This window comes from Eubalaena glacialis, chromosome 3, assembly GCF_028564815.1.
Source record: "Eubalaena glacialis isolate mEubGla1 chromosome 3, mEubGla1.1.hap2.+ XY, whole genome shotgun sequence".
In the NCBI taxonomy this organism is placed as follows: domain Eukaryota; kingdom Metazoa; phylum Chordata; class Mammalia; order Artiodactyla; family Balaenidae; genus Eubalaena; species Eubalaena glacialis.
In genome coordinates this window covers 156,329,688-156,344,382 of record NC_083718.1, presented here as the reverse complement: position 1 = coordinate 156,344,382, position 14,695 = coordinate 156,329,688, and the positions used below count along the sequence as shown (strand labels likewise).

The 14,695-nt window shown below is 50.6% G+C and overlaps 1 pseudogene; it reads right to left on the bottom strand.

Annotated features, from left to right (window-relative positions):
• Window positions 1–2,853: 2,853 nt before the first annotated feature.
• On the bottom strand, window positions 2,854–12,678 carry LOC133087333 (cytochrome P450 4A11-like; annotated as a pseudogene).
• Window positions 12,679–14,695: the final 2,017 nt, after the last annotated feature.

Genomic DNA, 14,695 nt, shown 5'->3' with positions numbered 1-14,695 from the left:
GGAGTTTGGTGGACAGAGATACAGGTGGGTAGGAGAAAGGTAACAGAAAAATAAGTAGGAAGCCTGAGAAAGGGTGAGAGAGTCTGATGGGCAGGAGGCAGGAGATGAGGTAGGCCGGCAGGTGGGCAGATAGAAGCAGGAAGTGGGCACAGAGGCAAGGACAGGAGAGAGTGACAGCGAGACAGGATGGCAGGCAGGGGCCCTCAGAGCTCGTCCTTGTCCCCAACAAGGATTACAGGAGCTTCCTGAGCTGCAAGTGGATCCCATTCTTGGACTTCAGCACAACTCTTGGAATGGGAACAGGGACCCTGGAGGGATCCGGTGCCAGCTCAAAGCGAAGCAAGGTCAGGGCCACGGCCACCTTCATCTCATTCATGGCAAACTGCTTCCCGATGCAGTTCCTGGGTCAGGGAGGGAGAAGGAAGTGAGCAGAGGCTTCTAACCCCTGCTGGGCACAGGGCATTCCGGGCTCTCCTCCACGTGTCCCAGCCCCGATCCCTTCCTTACAGGTCACACTGAACGTGCCGCCCAAGCCTCGGTCCACCCTCTCCCCCTGACCTTTACAAAGCCCACCTCTCTCCAGGACTAGCTCCTAACTCCTACTTCTGCTCTCAGCAGGAGCAGGTCCTGCCGGGGAGGGTCGGCGCTCTAAGCCGCAGGGTCAAGTCACGTGAATCAGTACATGTGAATTAGTACTCTGTTCACTCGTCCACAGGCAGTTTCTGGTTTCAGGCCAGGCCAGGGCACTGTAGGGGGGTGTGGGCAACTCTCGGGCCCTCACCACCCATGGCAGACAAGCAGGGGCCCCAGTCCCCAGACAGGACAGGACAGAGTTGTGTGAGGAAGTCAGGATGGCAACAGGGAGGCTTCCTGGAGGGGCCACGGGTTAGCGACTCTCAACCTGCTGGACCACTTGCCTCCCAGTTAATGCTCTGGCCTCTTGTCTCCCCTCAGCCCCTCAGTCAACCTGCCCCTGGAGCCTTCCCATTCTACTCCAGCAAGGCCCCTCCTCCCATCCCATGGGCTCCTCACTGGCCTTTTCAGTCTCCTTGCCTCCCCTCTCTCTACTGAAGCCCCGGCAGCTCGGGGCCTGCTGTGCCCGCCATCACAGGGAGGACACGTCGCAGGGCCGCAGCTGGCATCACAGCCCTCTCTGGGTTGCTCCTCACTCACCTCACACCTGTCCGGCTCCTCTTCCTCACTCCGCTCCTGTTGAGGTCCCCTCCCCCCACTGCCGGCTACACCTCTTCCTCCCTGGACCCCCAAGACACCATTAGTGTTAACTCAAGGACACATCAGCGTCCCGTGACCAGGACAGTGCCAGAAACATGGAACATTCCACAACCTGCTCAATGAATGAATGAGTGAGTGAAAGAAAGAAGGAATGATGTCTGTCTTGAGTAGAGGTATTTGTTATTTTCTTTGTTTGTTTGTTTGTTTGGCTGTGCCACGAGGCTTGCGGGATTTTATTTCCCCGACCAGGGACTGAACCCGGGCCACGGCAGTGAAAGCACAGAGTCCTAACCCCTGGACCGCCAGGGAATTGCCGAGGTATTTGTTTCTTGACTGTGAACTCTAAGAGGCAGGGACAGTGTCTTTCATCTCTGCCTTCCCATCTCCTAGCACAGGACTTGACACACAGAGACAGCTTAATAAATAGTTTTATATTTAAATAAAGTTAATTGAATTGAAAAATAAAACCAGAATGGAATGAAAGTAAATATTAATTCTGACCTAGGAATTGAGCTGCCTCGTACATACCCCCGTCCTCTAGTGGCAGCCGCATGATGTGCAGCCAATATCTACAAGAAAGAACAGGACCCTGGCAGAAACCAAAACCTAGAGCATATTCTAGAAGCATGTTTGTGTTAAGCCTGTTCTGTGAAGGTTGATTCACCAACTGAAAATTTCACAGAATTATAGATTCAGAAAAATACTTGTTTCTACTAAGTAATTACAAAGTTTGTGGAAGTTACTATTACAGGGGAGGACTCTAGCAGCCTGGGAGGATTTTCCCAGCAGCCGATATAAAGTATTCTTGTCCATCTCAACAGCTATTTCAAGTATGCTCGATATTTTACATGCCAGAAACCTTTCAAATGTATGTATCATATACAAATTAGTAGATTTTTCTCTCAAAGGCACTTGATTGTCTCAATTCTATACTTTTGCCTGCTTGGACTATTGGACTCTGTATAATATCATGGAAAAAGATCTCAGATCACAGGAAAAGTTTTGACAACTGGGGAAATTGTCATGTGTATCAGACATTAATATGCTGTCAAAACGTCTTTTGGATAGACCCCAAGTACAAAGTGATACACATTGATAACAAACTTTCTTAAAACGCTGCTATAACTTTTCTAGTATATGGCTTCAACAGTTTCACGCAGGGCATCTGAAAATGGAAGCATATGTAAACTACTCATGATGCAACAGCATGCACAATGGGGAAGTAAATAGAAAGGTGGGACTGAGAAGATGTAGAATAAAAAATCCACCCTTTAAAATTATGACAATTGAAACGGAGGACACTTGAAATTTAACACACAGTGAGTAATTTTAATTAGGTAGAGTCATCATCTTACAGTGAGAAAAAACACTACAATACACTAAACTTGGAACAGCCATCAACACTGAAATGTGGCCAGCCATTGAGAAAGAGCTGTGGGTTAGTCTGTGGCCTGCCCTAAAGTGCCTTTAGGCCACTTGTATGTTGAACATACAGAAACATGCTTCCATCCCAATACACCAACATAAAAGGCATAACTGCATACACCACATATGAATATAGGAGGTCACAGACATGGGGTAGCACCCAGTGACACCCAGCTGCACCAAGCACAGAAAGCCTCACCTGGATCCTCCTGAGAAGGGCAGGAAAGCATGGCTGTGTCGAGCAGAACCTGGTGCAAACCGGGATGGGTCAAACACCTGCAGAGAGAGCACCGGGGCCAGGGCAGGTGGGGTCAAACTCCTTGCACCAATCCACCAGGGGACAAGAATCCCCGAGGGGGAGCAGGGGAGGTGCTGGTCTGGAGAGAGCGTCCCATCCCCTCCTCCCATGGCCATCATACCTCTGGGTTCGGCCACACCTTCGGGTTGTGGTGAAGCCCATAAAAGGAGAGGGAGAGTGGGATTCCTGTGGGTCAGGGAGGAGAGAGAGAAGACTGAATGGTACCCGTGGCAGCAGGGGCAATGTGCCAGCACAAAAGGCCTGGGAGCCACCATGAAACTACCCTCCATCACTCTGAATGAAATGGTGCTCTCGCAAGAGAGGTGGGCTGGAGGTGACAAAGCACATGAGCACAGATTAAGAGTAGGTAACCATGGCCCAGGATTGAGAAGGAAAAGAATTGGAGGCTTACATTTAGGAACAACTCAAGTGACAACTCTCATTTATCAAGTGCCATCATGAGTCCTTGGGGAATGTGCATTAACTCATTTAATCCTCACGGTAGCGCTCAAGGAAGGCACTCATATCCCCATGTGCAGATGAGGCACCTGAGCCTCCGAGAGGTTGAGGGATGTGCCTGTGATCCCACAGAGAGGAGGTGGCTGGGCTGAGATTCAGACCCACTGGGAGGTGAGCCAATGGGTGGCCTCCAACCATGGCAGGGCTCTCAGACCTGAGCATCAGCTGCTCTCTGCCATCCACCTGAGGGCTCCCCAGAGACTGGACCATCTGACCCATGACAGTGGATTCTCTGAGCTCCCTCATTTACTTAGACCCTATATGGAAAGAACCACATCTCCCACTGTTTCTGTCTGCTTCTCCCTCAAGCCTTCACATCTCAGGGAAATGGCATTTTAGGGCTCCATTACAAGACCACATTCAGGGTCTAGCATTTGTTTATTGAGCTTTTGCTGTGTTCAAGTTCTTTGTCAAGCATTTCATACACCTTATCCTAACTACAGAGTAAATAATTATCTTGAGGTGTAAACAATAGTCAGAGTATCCTGGAAGTGGGCAAGCCCATGTGGATTTCTGATCTCCCATGTGGTCTTGCAGAGTGCTTAGGTTAGTTGGTGGGGTGAAGTTCATACCTGCAGGTAAGGAGCATCCATCAAGGAAGGTGATGGGCTTGCTCAGATCTCTGCCGATGACTGGCACTGGTGAATAGAGTCACAGTGTCTGCTTGATGCACGTGGTGGTGTTGGGCATCTGGTTCAGGGGGTCCCTGAAAGGAAGCCCATCTGAAGGTGGGCAGGGCTGGACAACAAGGGGTTCTCCACTAGCTGAGGGGCAGGGTTCCCCCATCTGCTGGGCACTCACCAGGTGATGGAGGCACCATCCCCCAGGAGGCTCTGGATCTCTTCCCGGCACCTCTGTTGATGCTTGGGGTAGGAGGTCAGAGCATGGAGGATCCAGGAGTGCCACTGGCTGTGGTGTCGTGACCCTCGAACATGAACGTGTCCACTTCGGCACGGAGGTCCACGTCAGACAAGCTGCTCCCATTCTCCATCTGCGGAGGCAGGGAGAGTGCAGGGTTTGCCCTTCCTCTGTGCTTCTGGGCAAAGCCTCAGGCCTCTCCTGCCCACACTCACTCTGGCAAAGAGGAGGATGTCCAGGAAATCCAAGTGCCTCTTGCTCCTCACCTTCTCCAGCTCTCCCTCCTTCTGCAGGTGAGCCTTCCTCAGTTTGATCCCTTCATCTGTACCAGAACAGTGGTTCCCAGGCAGAGCTGAGGGCTCCTGGGGGCTCAGATGCCACACCCACCATAGCCCCATCTTCCCCTCAGGCCCAATCTGGGTACCAGGTGGATGAGGACGAGGGTGGGAATGGGTGCACATGTCAGGGCAGAGAGCTCCAGCATCATCTGATCCAGGTCGGAATCCCCTCAATAGCACAGCCCATGGAGGCTCTGCCTGAATGCTGCTGGGAGGGGGTCTCATTCCACCGTCACCAACGTGGTGACACACGTATCTCCCTGCACCTCACCTGACACCCTGATGTCTCGGTTCCCAATCCCTGCATCAGGGAAGTACCCAGTGTGGGTGTGTGCCAGCCCCTGAAGAGGAAGCAGGAGTCTGGGCTCTGTCTGAGAGGTCAAGGCCAGGCCCTTTTACATGTGCATGATGAAGGGGGTGGGGGAGCCGCCCAGAAGGAGGAGCAGAACCTGTGTGTTGATGGGCCAGCTGGCAGGCCCGGTGGCTCCAGTGGCCTTCAGGGGTCAGCCTGTAGATGAAGTCGTTCTGGTGGAAAGCATTTCTTATTCGGGAAAAAGTCAGATTGCTGAGGTCCCTGATGGCCTGGATGTAGGACTGGATGTTCCTGAAGGGAGAGGATGCAGAGGAGACTGGAGTGGAGGGAGCCTCTGACCTGGAGATGGAGTGGGGCTCCGGGTGGGGATTCCTCAGTCAGTGGGGACAGGCAGCACTGAGGCTTTGTCATTTCTGCCTTACAGGCCGGGAGACCCTCAGTCCTTTACAAGTGGCCTGAGCAGCCAGGCTTCTCCCTGTGTAGGAATCAGGGACCTGTGACTGAGTCAAGGTTGGTCTGGGTGGAATTTGACGCTGGTCCATGGCTCTGTGCAGAATGTTGCTTTTTGTGCTGATAAGCATCCGCGCTGCCCTAACTGCCTCTCAGGTAAGTCCTCCCCAGCTGGTGAGAACAAGGATCCTGCCATTGAAAGGTCGTCACTGACCTGTCTGTCTGGACATTGCTCTGGAGGCTGAAGGCGCATTCATGATGGTGTCCAGGGTCATCAAGGAGACATGTCCAAGGACCTCCAGATGTGAGTCCGGGCTGACGAGCTCCTCCCACTTGTCCTGTGGTGGGAGGGGGACATTGACCCTGCTCTGCTCCCCCAGAAGGCCTGTGCTGACAAGGCCAGGCTCTCTCTCCGTCTCTCTAAATCTTCGGATGAGTTTTCCTCACTTTCTAAGCAGATGTGTTTTAGCAATTTAAGGCTGTAACACACATGTGTAATGTGATGCCTATTTTCTCAGAAACTTTTATAACTTTTATATTTCTGGCCTTTTGGAAGGCCAGAAAACATAGTTTCTCAGGAGACAAGGGGGAATCTTTTGTATCCTGAGATCAGACCTGGATAGGCGATGGCCAACACTGGTAAGCAAATTTGTCAAGGCAAGAGATAGTGTAAGATTCCAGTACTAGGGTCCCTAAGAAAGGGACATCAGAGACTTCCTTTCCTTTCATTCATTAAACGTTAACTGAGACCAGTTGGTGAGAAATCAAAATCCTGCAGGACCCAGCTCTGTGAATGTATGATAGACCTGCTCCCATTTCCTCCCATGAGGAGCTCAATTCCATGCAGAAGCCCTGGGCCCCAAGCCAGAGCCCACCTGAGTGATATCCTGGGATGTCCACCCTTCCCCCGAAGGTGTCATTGCCCAGGCCAGCCAGGGGCAGCTTGCCCTGCTGTCAAGGGGAATAACCCTTGATCTAGTCCACTGCATTGAAGACATGGAGTTGGGAGGAGAGTGGACCCTGAATACACCATGGCCCGCCTTTCCCTTATCGATGACTAAAGTGCGGATCCAAGGTGGTGCCTGGGTCCCATCCGTTCTTGGAGAGCCCTGTCTCCTAGTAAGTTCTGAATGCATCATTCTGAGGGCTGTGTCTGATGGACGTCTGAGGGACACAAGTGTCTGAGAGTGGACTTTGTCAGCTGTGCTGGATGAGAGTGGGTCCAGGTGATGAGAGATGGACTCACCAGCATCACTGGGACAGAGTCGGCCATGAGACCCATGTAGGGCTTCAGGATGTCGTAGTGGAAGGCTGGGGTCAGCATCCGCCGTCTGCCCCTCCAACACGAGCAAACCATTCCTTGGGCCACAGATGGGTGTGTGTGTGGGTCGGAGAGACTGGATCAGAGGGACAACTGGGGACAACTTGGGAGGAACCAAGGGTGTCAGGAGAGAGCACATCATGGGCAAAGGTAGGAAAGGCCAGTACAGTTCAGGAATGTGAATTTCCAAAATGGCTGGTCCATAGGATGTAATTATGACAGCTGCGAGAGACAGAGGTTGAAAGAGTAGGGGGGCAGGTGATAGAAGGAATTAGTTAATAGTCAGGCTGAGAATATCGCAGAAGTGATGAAGAAGAGGCTGAGCTTCAGGAGGGCTCTCAGCACCTGTACAAAGGGGTGAGGGTTTTAGTAGAAGAAGGGAAATGAGGCTTGATTCAGAGATGAGGGTGGTGACAGGGTGGCGGGCACCTGTTGTTCTCTGTGAGTCAGCAAGGCAGCTCCTGGTAAACCTAACTGGGAGTGTACCAGAGTTTACTAGTTTACTAGTGTACTAGAGTACTAGTTTTGATGTACTTACCAATCCAGGGGGCCAAGAATCTGTAGGTACCTGCAAACTTAGGGTTTGAAAAAGTAAGGAAGGCATTACAGGAAAGCGGACAGGACCAAACAAGGCAGGCAGCCCGCAGAGCAGCTGTGGTCCAGACCATGGGCTGCCAGCCCTTCCTGATGCTTGTCAGCTGGTAGTCTGTCTCAAGCCACCTCCCACGTGCCTCCCATCCCTGACTCTCTCTGTCCTGATAGTCACTGTGGGCCCAGGAAGGCAGACTCAGTGTCCCAGCAGCAGAACACCCACGGGGCTAAGACGGTGAATCGACAAGAAATATAGGCTCTGTTCAGTACCGTAGATTAAGACAGAAGCCTGTGGTTTTCCTCCAATTTGTGATGGTTTAGCCATCCAATGACCCAGGATAGGCAAAAGCAAGTCAGTGTGCATAAGAAATTGTCTTTCAGATCTGGGGCTATTTACATAAAAATCATCTCAATAGGGTTAAAGAAGAAAGAATGAAAATATGCAGCCCCACACAGCTGTTTACCATTCAGTTTAAGTGAACAATGCTGTTCTTCGACTGGGATGTGGGCTGGTGTTTGGATGGTAGAGAGTCAGGTATTGATGACTGAACTGTCAGTCTCTTCTGGAATTTCACAGACCCAGGGGTATGTACCCAAGAGGAAAAATAGGCGCCAGCTGGGATCATGTTTTGTATTCACCAGATCTCCCCAGGACTACTTTCATGTACTCAGGGTCATAGACCACCAGGTGAACCTTGTTCCCCCACAGCCAGTGAGGACAGACGCATGGGAATTTCTCTACCTTTTCAGTACCTCTTGCAGCTCTTGGTCCTTTGGGTACTGTAACAGAGGGAAAGACACATCAGTAAAATATTGTCTTTAGGACCAGTGCTTGGAGGGGTGCTGGAGGCTAGGACAGGAACTAGGAGATGGTTCTGGATCTATCAGCAGCAATTTAGGAGTTTGGAACTGTTTCTGATAAGCTGGGCTCTGATCTGGCTTCTTGCTCTCCTGCAGAGACTTGGCCTAAGGCCCTATTCTGGCTTCCAGATGGACCATTTATGGGCCTTCATCCAGAACTGCCTTCAGAATCTTACACATAGTGGGTGCTTGATAAATGTTTAGTAATGGACTCCATGGTGTACCAGTGTTTTTCACAGACTTACATTAGAGTTATTTGTTCAGTTGTGTCCCCTCAAATCAAGTTTAAGTGAGGTCATTAGGGTAGGCCCAAATCCAATGTGACTGGTGTCTTTATAAAAGAGGGAAAATGTGGACACAGAGACAGACACTCATAGAGAGAAGATGAAATAAAGAGATATATGGAGCTTGTGATTCATCAGCCAAGGAGAGAGGCCAGGAATAGATGCTTCCTGCACAGCCTGCAGAAGGAACCAGCCCCGCCAACACCTTGATTTTGGGCTCTAGTCTCTAGAACTCTGAGACACTAAATTGTGTTGTTTCAGCCATCCAGTTTGTGGAACCTTGTGGCAGGCCTTACACACTATTACCAGTATGTAATGCTCAAGGCAAACCTGTATAAGGGAGGGATAATTACTTGATCCTGTCTTACTGAAGAATGAGGCAACCCATATTAAAGGATATGCCCAGGTGAGCTGCATCTAAAGCCAAACCTGCTGACTCCAAGGTGTCCTTCCCTAGGGTTCCCAAGGCTCCCTGGGTGCCTCTATTATCAGGTTTCAACTCAATGTTCTAATTGTGGGGCACCGTGTTGACAGGCTTACCTTTCATACCTGTCATCCCTGTATTCTTAGAGCCAGCATAGAGCATGGTTCATAGGGATTGAGCTTCACTTTTAAAAGAATCAGTAATGTTCATGAAGAAGGAATGAGTACATGCAGGAGTGTGAGTGAATGAGTCTTGATTAAAATTGCTGTTGCAAGTGACAGATAGAATCAGAGCTAACGGAAGAGAGAGGAAAAGGACAAAAAGAAAGCTGGGGGCCCAGGGGCGCCTCACGGAGCCCAAGGGCAGGGGGCAGCCAGGCTGTGGAAGGGCAGAACCAGGGACTGAAGGGCTGCCAGGACTGTGTCTCCCATTCTTTCTCTCTGTATGTCCATGCATTCATCTCTCAGCAAGTGTTTATGGAGGCTCCACCTCGTACAGACACTATTCTAGAAGCTGGAGATACAGTTACGAACAAACAGATACAGTCCCTGTCCTTGTGCAGCTGGGTCCAGGCGGTGGAGGAGGGAACGTCTACCCTTCTGGGGTTGGCACCTCACCATTCTGCCACCATCGTGTCTGAGTGGCACTGCTGAATCTTATTCTAAGAATCTGATTCTAATCTCATGGCCAAGGCATCCACCTGCTACAATCAACTGTGGCTGGGGGTGAATAGGGTTTTCAAAGGCCACCCTGTGTGAGGGAAGAGATCTCAGAACAGACATCCCCAAATGCTTCCACTACAGTGAATGTCAAATACAAGAATAAGTAGATGGGTAGAAGGACTCATTCGTTTATCTGGTAACTATGTGTTGAGTACATACTTTGGGTCAATTGCCATCCTAGGAGCTAGAGATTCAGCAGTGAAAAACAAAATCCCTGCTATTGTGGAGCTCCTGTTCTGGGGGTGTGGGTGGGGCTGACAATCCTGAACTGAGACGTGTCCTGCTTGAATTCATTCTGGGGGCTGCTCTGTGTTCCCAGGTCACGTCCATCACTGGGACTGCCCTGCTCTGTTGATGCAGTGCAGGGACTGACTGGTGGGAGCCTCTTACCACCCCAGCTGTGTTACCTAGTTTTCTTGCATCTCCTCTTGCTGGCCCAGAAGACCTGGGGGTCTCTGTTTCCGCACAGGAGCATGCTTCCTTTCTGATTGCCTGTCAGCTCCCCCAAATCCTGCTCCTGGGTAAGGAGCTAAACTATGTTCTACCTGTCCATTCTCCTCTTGGGGTCACCCTGAGGCCCACTGGTCCGTAAGCCCACCAGTCACCTGGCTGGGGCTGCCATCTGTCTTGAGCATGTCTGTCCAGAGCCAGTTGAGACTCTCATAGAGGTCATGGTGCCCATGGTGGCAGTGGTGTTGACCCTGTAGGCAAAAACCCAGTGCCATCTGGCCTCCAGGCTGCAACCACTCAATGCAGTCAGGGCTCCAGTGGAATGTCCTCTCCTGGTTACTTCTGGGAACTGTAGCCACAAAGGAATTTCCCCAAAGGGAGACACAAGGGGAGTAGGTGGACAGGTAATAATGCCATCTGACAATGCAATTGTCAGATGTGTGGGTTCTGTTGGCATGGCAGGTACAGACGAGATAGGAGGGAGCACATTGGGAAAGATGGGGCAGTTTGGGGCTGTTTGAATCCCAAAGTTGTGAGTTCCCCTTTTCATATTTCTTGTTGGATTTCACTCCTATTTAATTCAGTGAGTTTGTTAAGCCTCCAAAATGTCTGTCCTTCACAGGCATTAATATTATTTTAAATTCATACAAATTAGAGTGAGTGTAACTGTGGCCTTTGCTCTGTGCCATGCACCATTCTAAGATTATAATACCTCACTTGAGTACTATAATTATTATCATCATCCCATATTACAGATGAGGAAACTGAGGTATCGAGCAGGTATTTAAAGTACGTGTGATATATGGTGATATATGAGGTGATATATGAATCTAGGTAACTTGGCAACAGAGCCCATCTGCTTAACTGCCCCACCTTGTCACTTGTCATCTGGCCTGAAAGATTAGCTTCAATCTATTTACATGTGGCATTCTAATTCCCGACTTAGCCAATAACAGAGATATTGAATAAATGGAAATCTCAGACAGTATTAAAAGAGTGAGAAAAAATTGGCTGCAATATCTGTTAGGCCAGCAGAAGTTGAGAGATGATTCAGCACCATGAGGAATATTAGTTATGTAAATAGAAATCATCTACTTACTGAAACTACATATCATCTAATGGCCATCACTATAATGAGAAAGTCACCGGAGGAATTTTTAGTTGTTCCTTACGTCAAATCCTAGCTGAGAAAGGTGACAACTGCATCAAAACCAAGGTCATAATTTCTCTAAATCAACAAATAATCGGGAAGTCATTAGTACAACAATTTGCATGAACAAGATGGGTTTTGGCTGTCTCTCTGTGGCTGATATTAATAGTTTCCTCTGTCTTTGGCTCTACTCTGCTGCTAATTGCTTGGCCTCTTTCTTTGAGAAATAGAAGCCTCAGCTCTCTGCAACACCCCATCTCCTTAGGCTTGTTCAATCCACACACCGTTAATGAGCCCCTCCCCACATGGCCCCTCACCTTGCTCTGCGCTGTCCTCGCCAGGATCAGAGCTAACAGAGCTGCCTGGGTAGGCACTGTCCCTCACCAACATGCGAGCTGCTCCTTTCTCAGTCACTCCACACACCTGGGCCAAGCATTCCTTTGTGTCAGGCTCTGTGCTGGGTATTGGGGTACAGGAAGGGGATGATACCTCAGCCCCATGGAGCTCACAGTTCAGGGGTTTGGGGGACGGGATGTGGGAGGTAAACAGATTCTGTTCAATGTCTCAACTCAATTGCCAGTACTCCTTACCTGGTGCCATCTGGAAACCTTCTCGCTCATGTGTGCCAGCTACTAGTTTTAGCACTGAAATAATCAGCCTTGAAAAATCGCTCAATCTCAAGCAAACCAAGCCGTTTTCTCCCTACACCCTACTACACCCTCATCCAGCAGGTGGGCCTCTTTTCCTGTCACCTGACACCTTCTTAGATTCCTGTCTGTCATCTCCATAGACAGTGAACCCACAGGGCAGCATCCATCAGACAGATGTCTGTGCTCCCAGGCAAGCTCAGGGCCAGGCAGAGAGGATGGGATTGAGGGATGGGGCAGGGAAGCATCTAGAAGCCTGTTCTATGTAAAGAGCTGAAGCTGCTCAGCCTGGAGACGGGGCAGACTCAGGAAGGAACAGGCACTGTCTTCAAAGTGCAGGGCTGCTAGGACAGCCTGCAGATCTACCTAAAGAAGGAGTGTCTGACAGACCCGAGGACACCTGCACAGGGTCCTAGGAGGGAGGGAGCTCCCCGGACTGGGATGAGGAGCCAAGACCTGAGAGGTAAGCTGGGTCCTTTTGTGAGGCCACGTGCTCGTCCCACAACAAGGCTTTGTCCCATGGGCTTGCTGACCAGGACCATGGTCTGAGAGCCCTGGCCCTCCCTGCCCTCCCACTACCCCATCCCACTCCATCCTACCTCCTGCATGTGCCCATAGAGCCAGTGGGAAGGAGGAGACGGGAACTGCTGGAGGGCTTTGAGCAGCCACTGTCTGTGCAGGTAGAGCTGTGCTGCCTTGAGTAGAAGCAGAACCAGGCCGAGCAGGGAGACCACCTGCAGGAGCCCAGAGACACCGCCCAGGGCTCTGGTGGGGCTCAGCACAGAGACGCTCATGGTGCAGCGGCTTCTGGATCGCTGACTGTCCCTGAGTGTGGCTGACCTCCCTTGAGCGTCCAATCTGGTCAGGGAGGCTTGCCCCGCCCACCTGGGGGAGGGTGAAGGTGAGGGCAGAGCTCAGACCTGGGTCTCCAGGGTTGATTAACTGTGGAGGATCCACCTTGGGGTGGGCACCAAAAGAGTCATGGAGATCAGATATAGAAGAGCAAGGATGAGAACAAGTTTATCCTCAAGTCTCTCACCCTCACTTTTTTCATGTTTATCTCCATCAAGGCAGTCTGGCTCCAGAGACTTTGCTGTTAACCATGAACTTAAAGAGATGATTACTGGGTTGAGACTCCGGTCCATATATGGCAGCCCCTAAACTTTCCTGGGGCTGTTTCATGTTTGGTCTGTTTTCTAGTGTTTCCAAGTAGCAGGAGACTGTTTCAGGTTATCAACTCCATGTACTGGCATATGTGCAAGCTTCACTGTCCAGGGCAGCTTTTGTGAAAAAGTGTTGGGCAAACCATATGGTTAGATGTAGCAGTCATTGAAAATGATGTTCATGAAGATTTTCAATGATCTGAGAAAAGCTTACAACAAAGTGATCAAAGCAAAATGTACAGCTGTCTGCTAAATTCTTTAAAAAACTGTGTCATCTGTGGCCAACATTTATTAACCAGTAAATATTTTTCCCATTCATTTAGTACCCACACAACCCAACCAAGGACTCCTTGAAGGTTGTCACTAGGCGTTCTGTGTCCTTATACTTTCCATAGTCTGAATCAGAGGACTGTGCGTACTGATGATGCCCAAAAATACTTACAGATTCAATGAATGAATGAAGGATGGAATGAGGATAACTTTGGATTGATTAGATCACCACTTTGAACAGACTAGGTTCAGTTTTGGGTGCCATATTTTAAAAAAGAAATTAAAATTTTTTATTCCAAGATGCTTCCTGGTTCATCTTACAGGCAACAGAAAGGCAGAAGAGGGGGGCAGTTTATCCCTAAGGTGGCAGCTTGAAGCAATTACTCCTGTGGGCAAGTCACCCCAGGCACTTCTTCTGGGTTTGATAAATTTAGGTTTGATGCTGCTGCAATTTATCATATTGTGTTTACTTTTACTCCTCTACAAAAAATGAATCTGCCAGGTAGAGGCCTTTCATTACAAAAAAAACAGGAAGGAGCTTCAAGATGGCGGAAGAGTAAGACGCGGAGATCAACTTCCTCCCCACAAATACATCAGAAATACATCTACATGTGGAACAACTCCTACAGAACACCTACTGAACGCTGGCAGAAGACGTCAGACCTCCCAAAAGGCAAGAAACTCCCCACGTACCTGGGTAGGGCAAAAGAAAAAAGAAAAAACAGAGACAAAAGAATAGGGACGGGACCTGCACCAGTGGGAGGGAGCTGTGAAGGAGGAAAGGTTTCCACACACTAGGAAGCCCCTTCGTGGGCGTAGACGGGGGGGGGGGGTGGTGGCGGAGGGGGGAAGCTTCGGAGCCGCGGAGGAGAGCACAGCCACAGGGGTGCGGAGGGCAAAGCGGAGAGATTCCCGCATGGAGGATCGGTGCCGACCAGCACTCACCAGCCCGAGAGGCTTGTCTGCTCACCCGCCGGGGCGGGCGGGGGCTGGGAGCTGAGGCTCGGGCTTCCGTCGGATCCCAGGGAGAGGACTGGGGTTGGCGGCGTGAACACAGCCTGAAGGGGGATAGTGCACCACGGCTAGCCGGGAGGGAGTTCGGGAAAAAGTCTGGAACTGCCTAAGAGGCAAGAGACTTTTTCTTGCCTCTTTGTTTCCTGGTGCGCGAGGAGAGGGGATTCAGAGCGCCGCTTAAAGGAGCCCCAGAGACGGGCGCGAGCCGCGGCTATCAGCGCGGACCCCAGAGACGGGCATGAGACGCTAAGGCTGCTGCTGCAGCCACCAAGAAGCCTGTGTGCGAGCACAGGTCACTATCCACACCGCCCCTCCCGGGAGCCTGTGCAGCCCGCCGCTGCCAGGGTCCCATGATCCACGGACA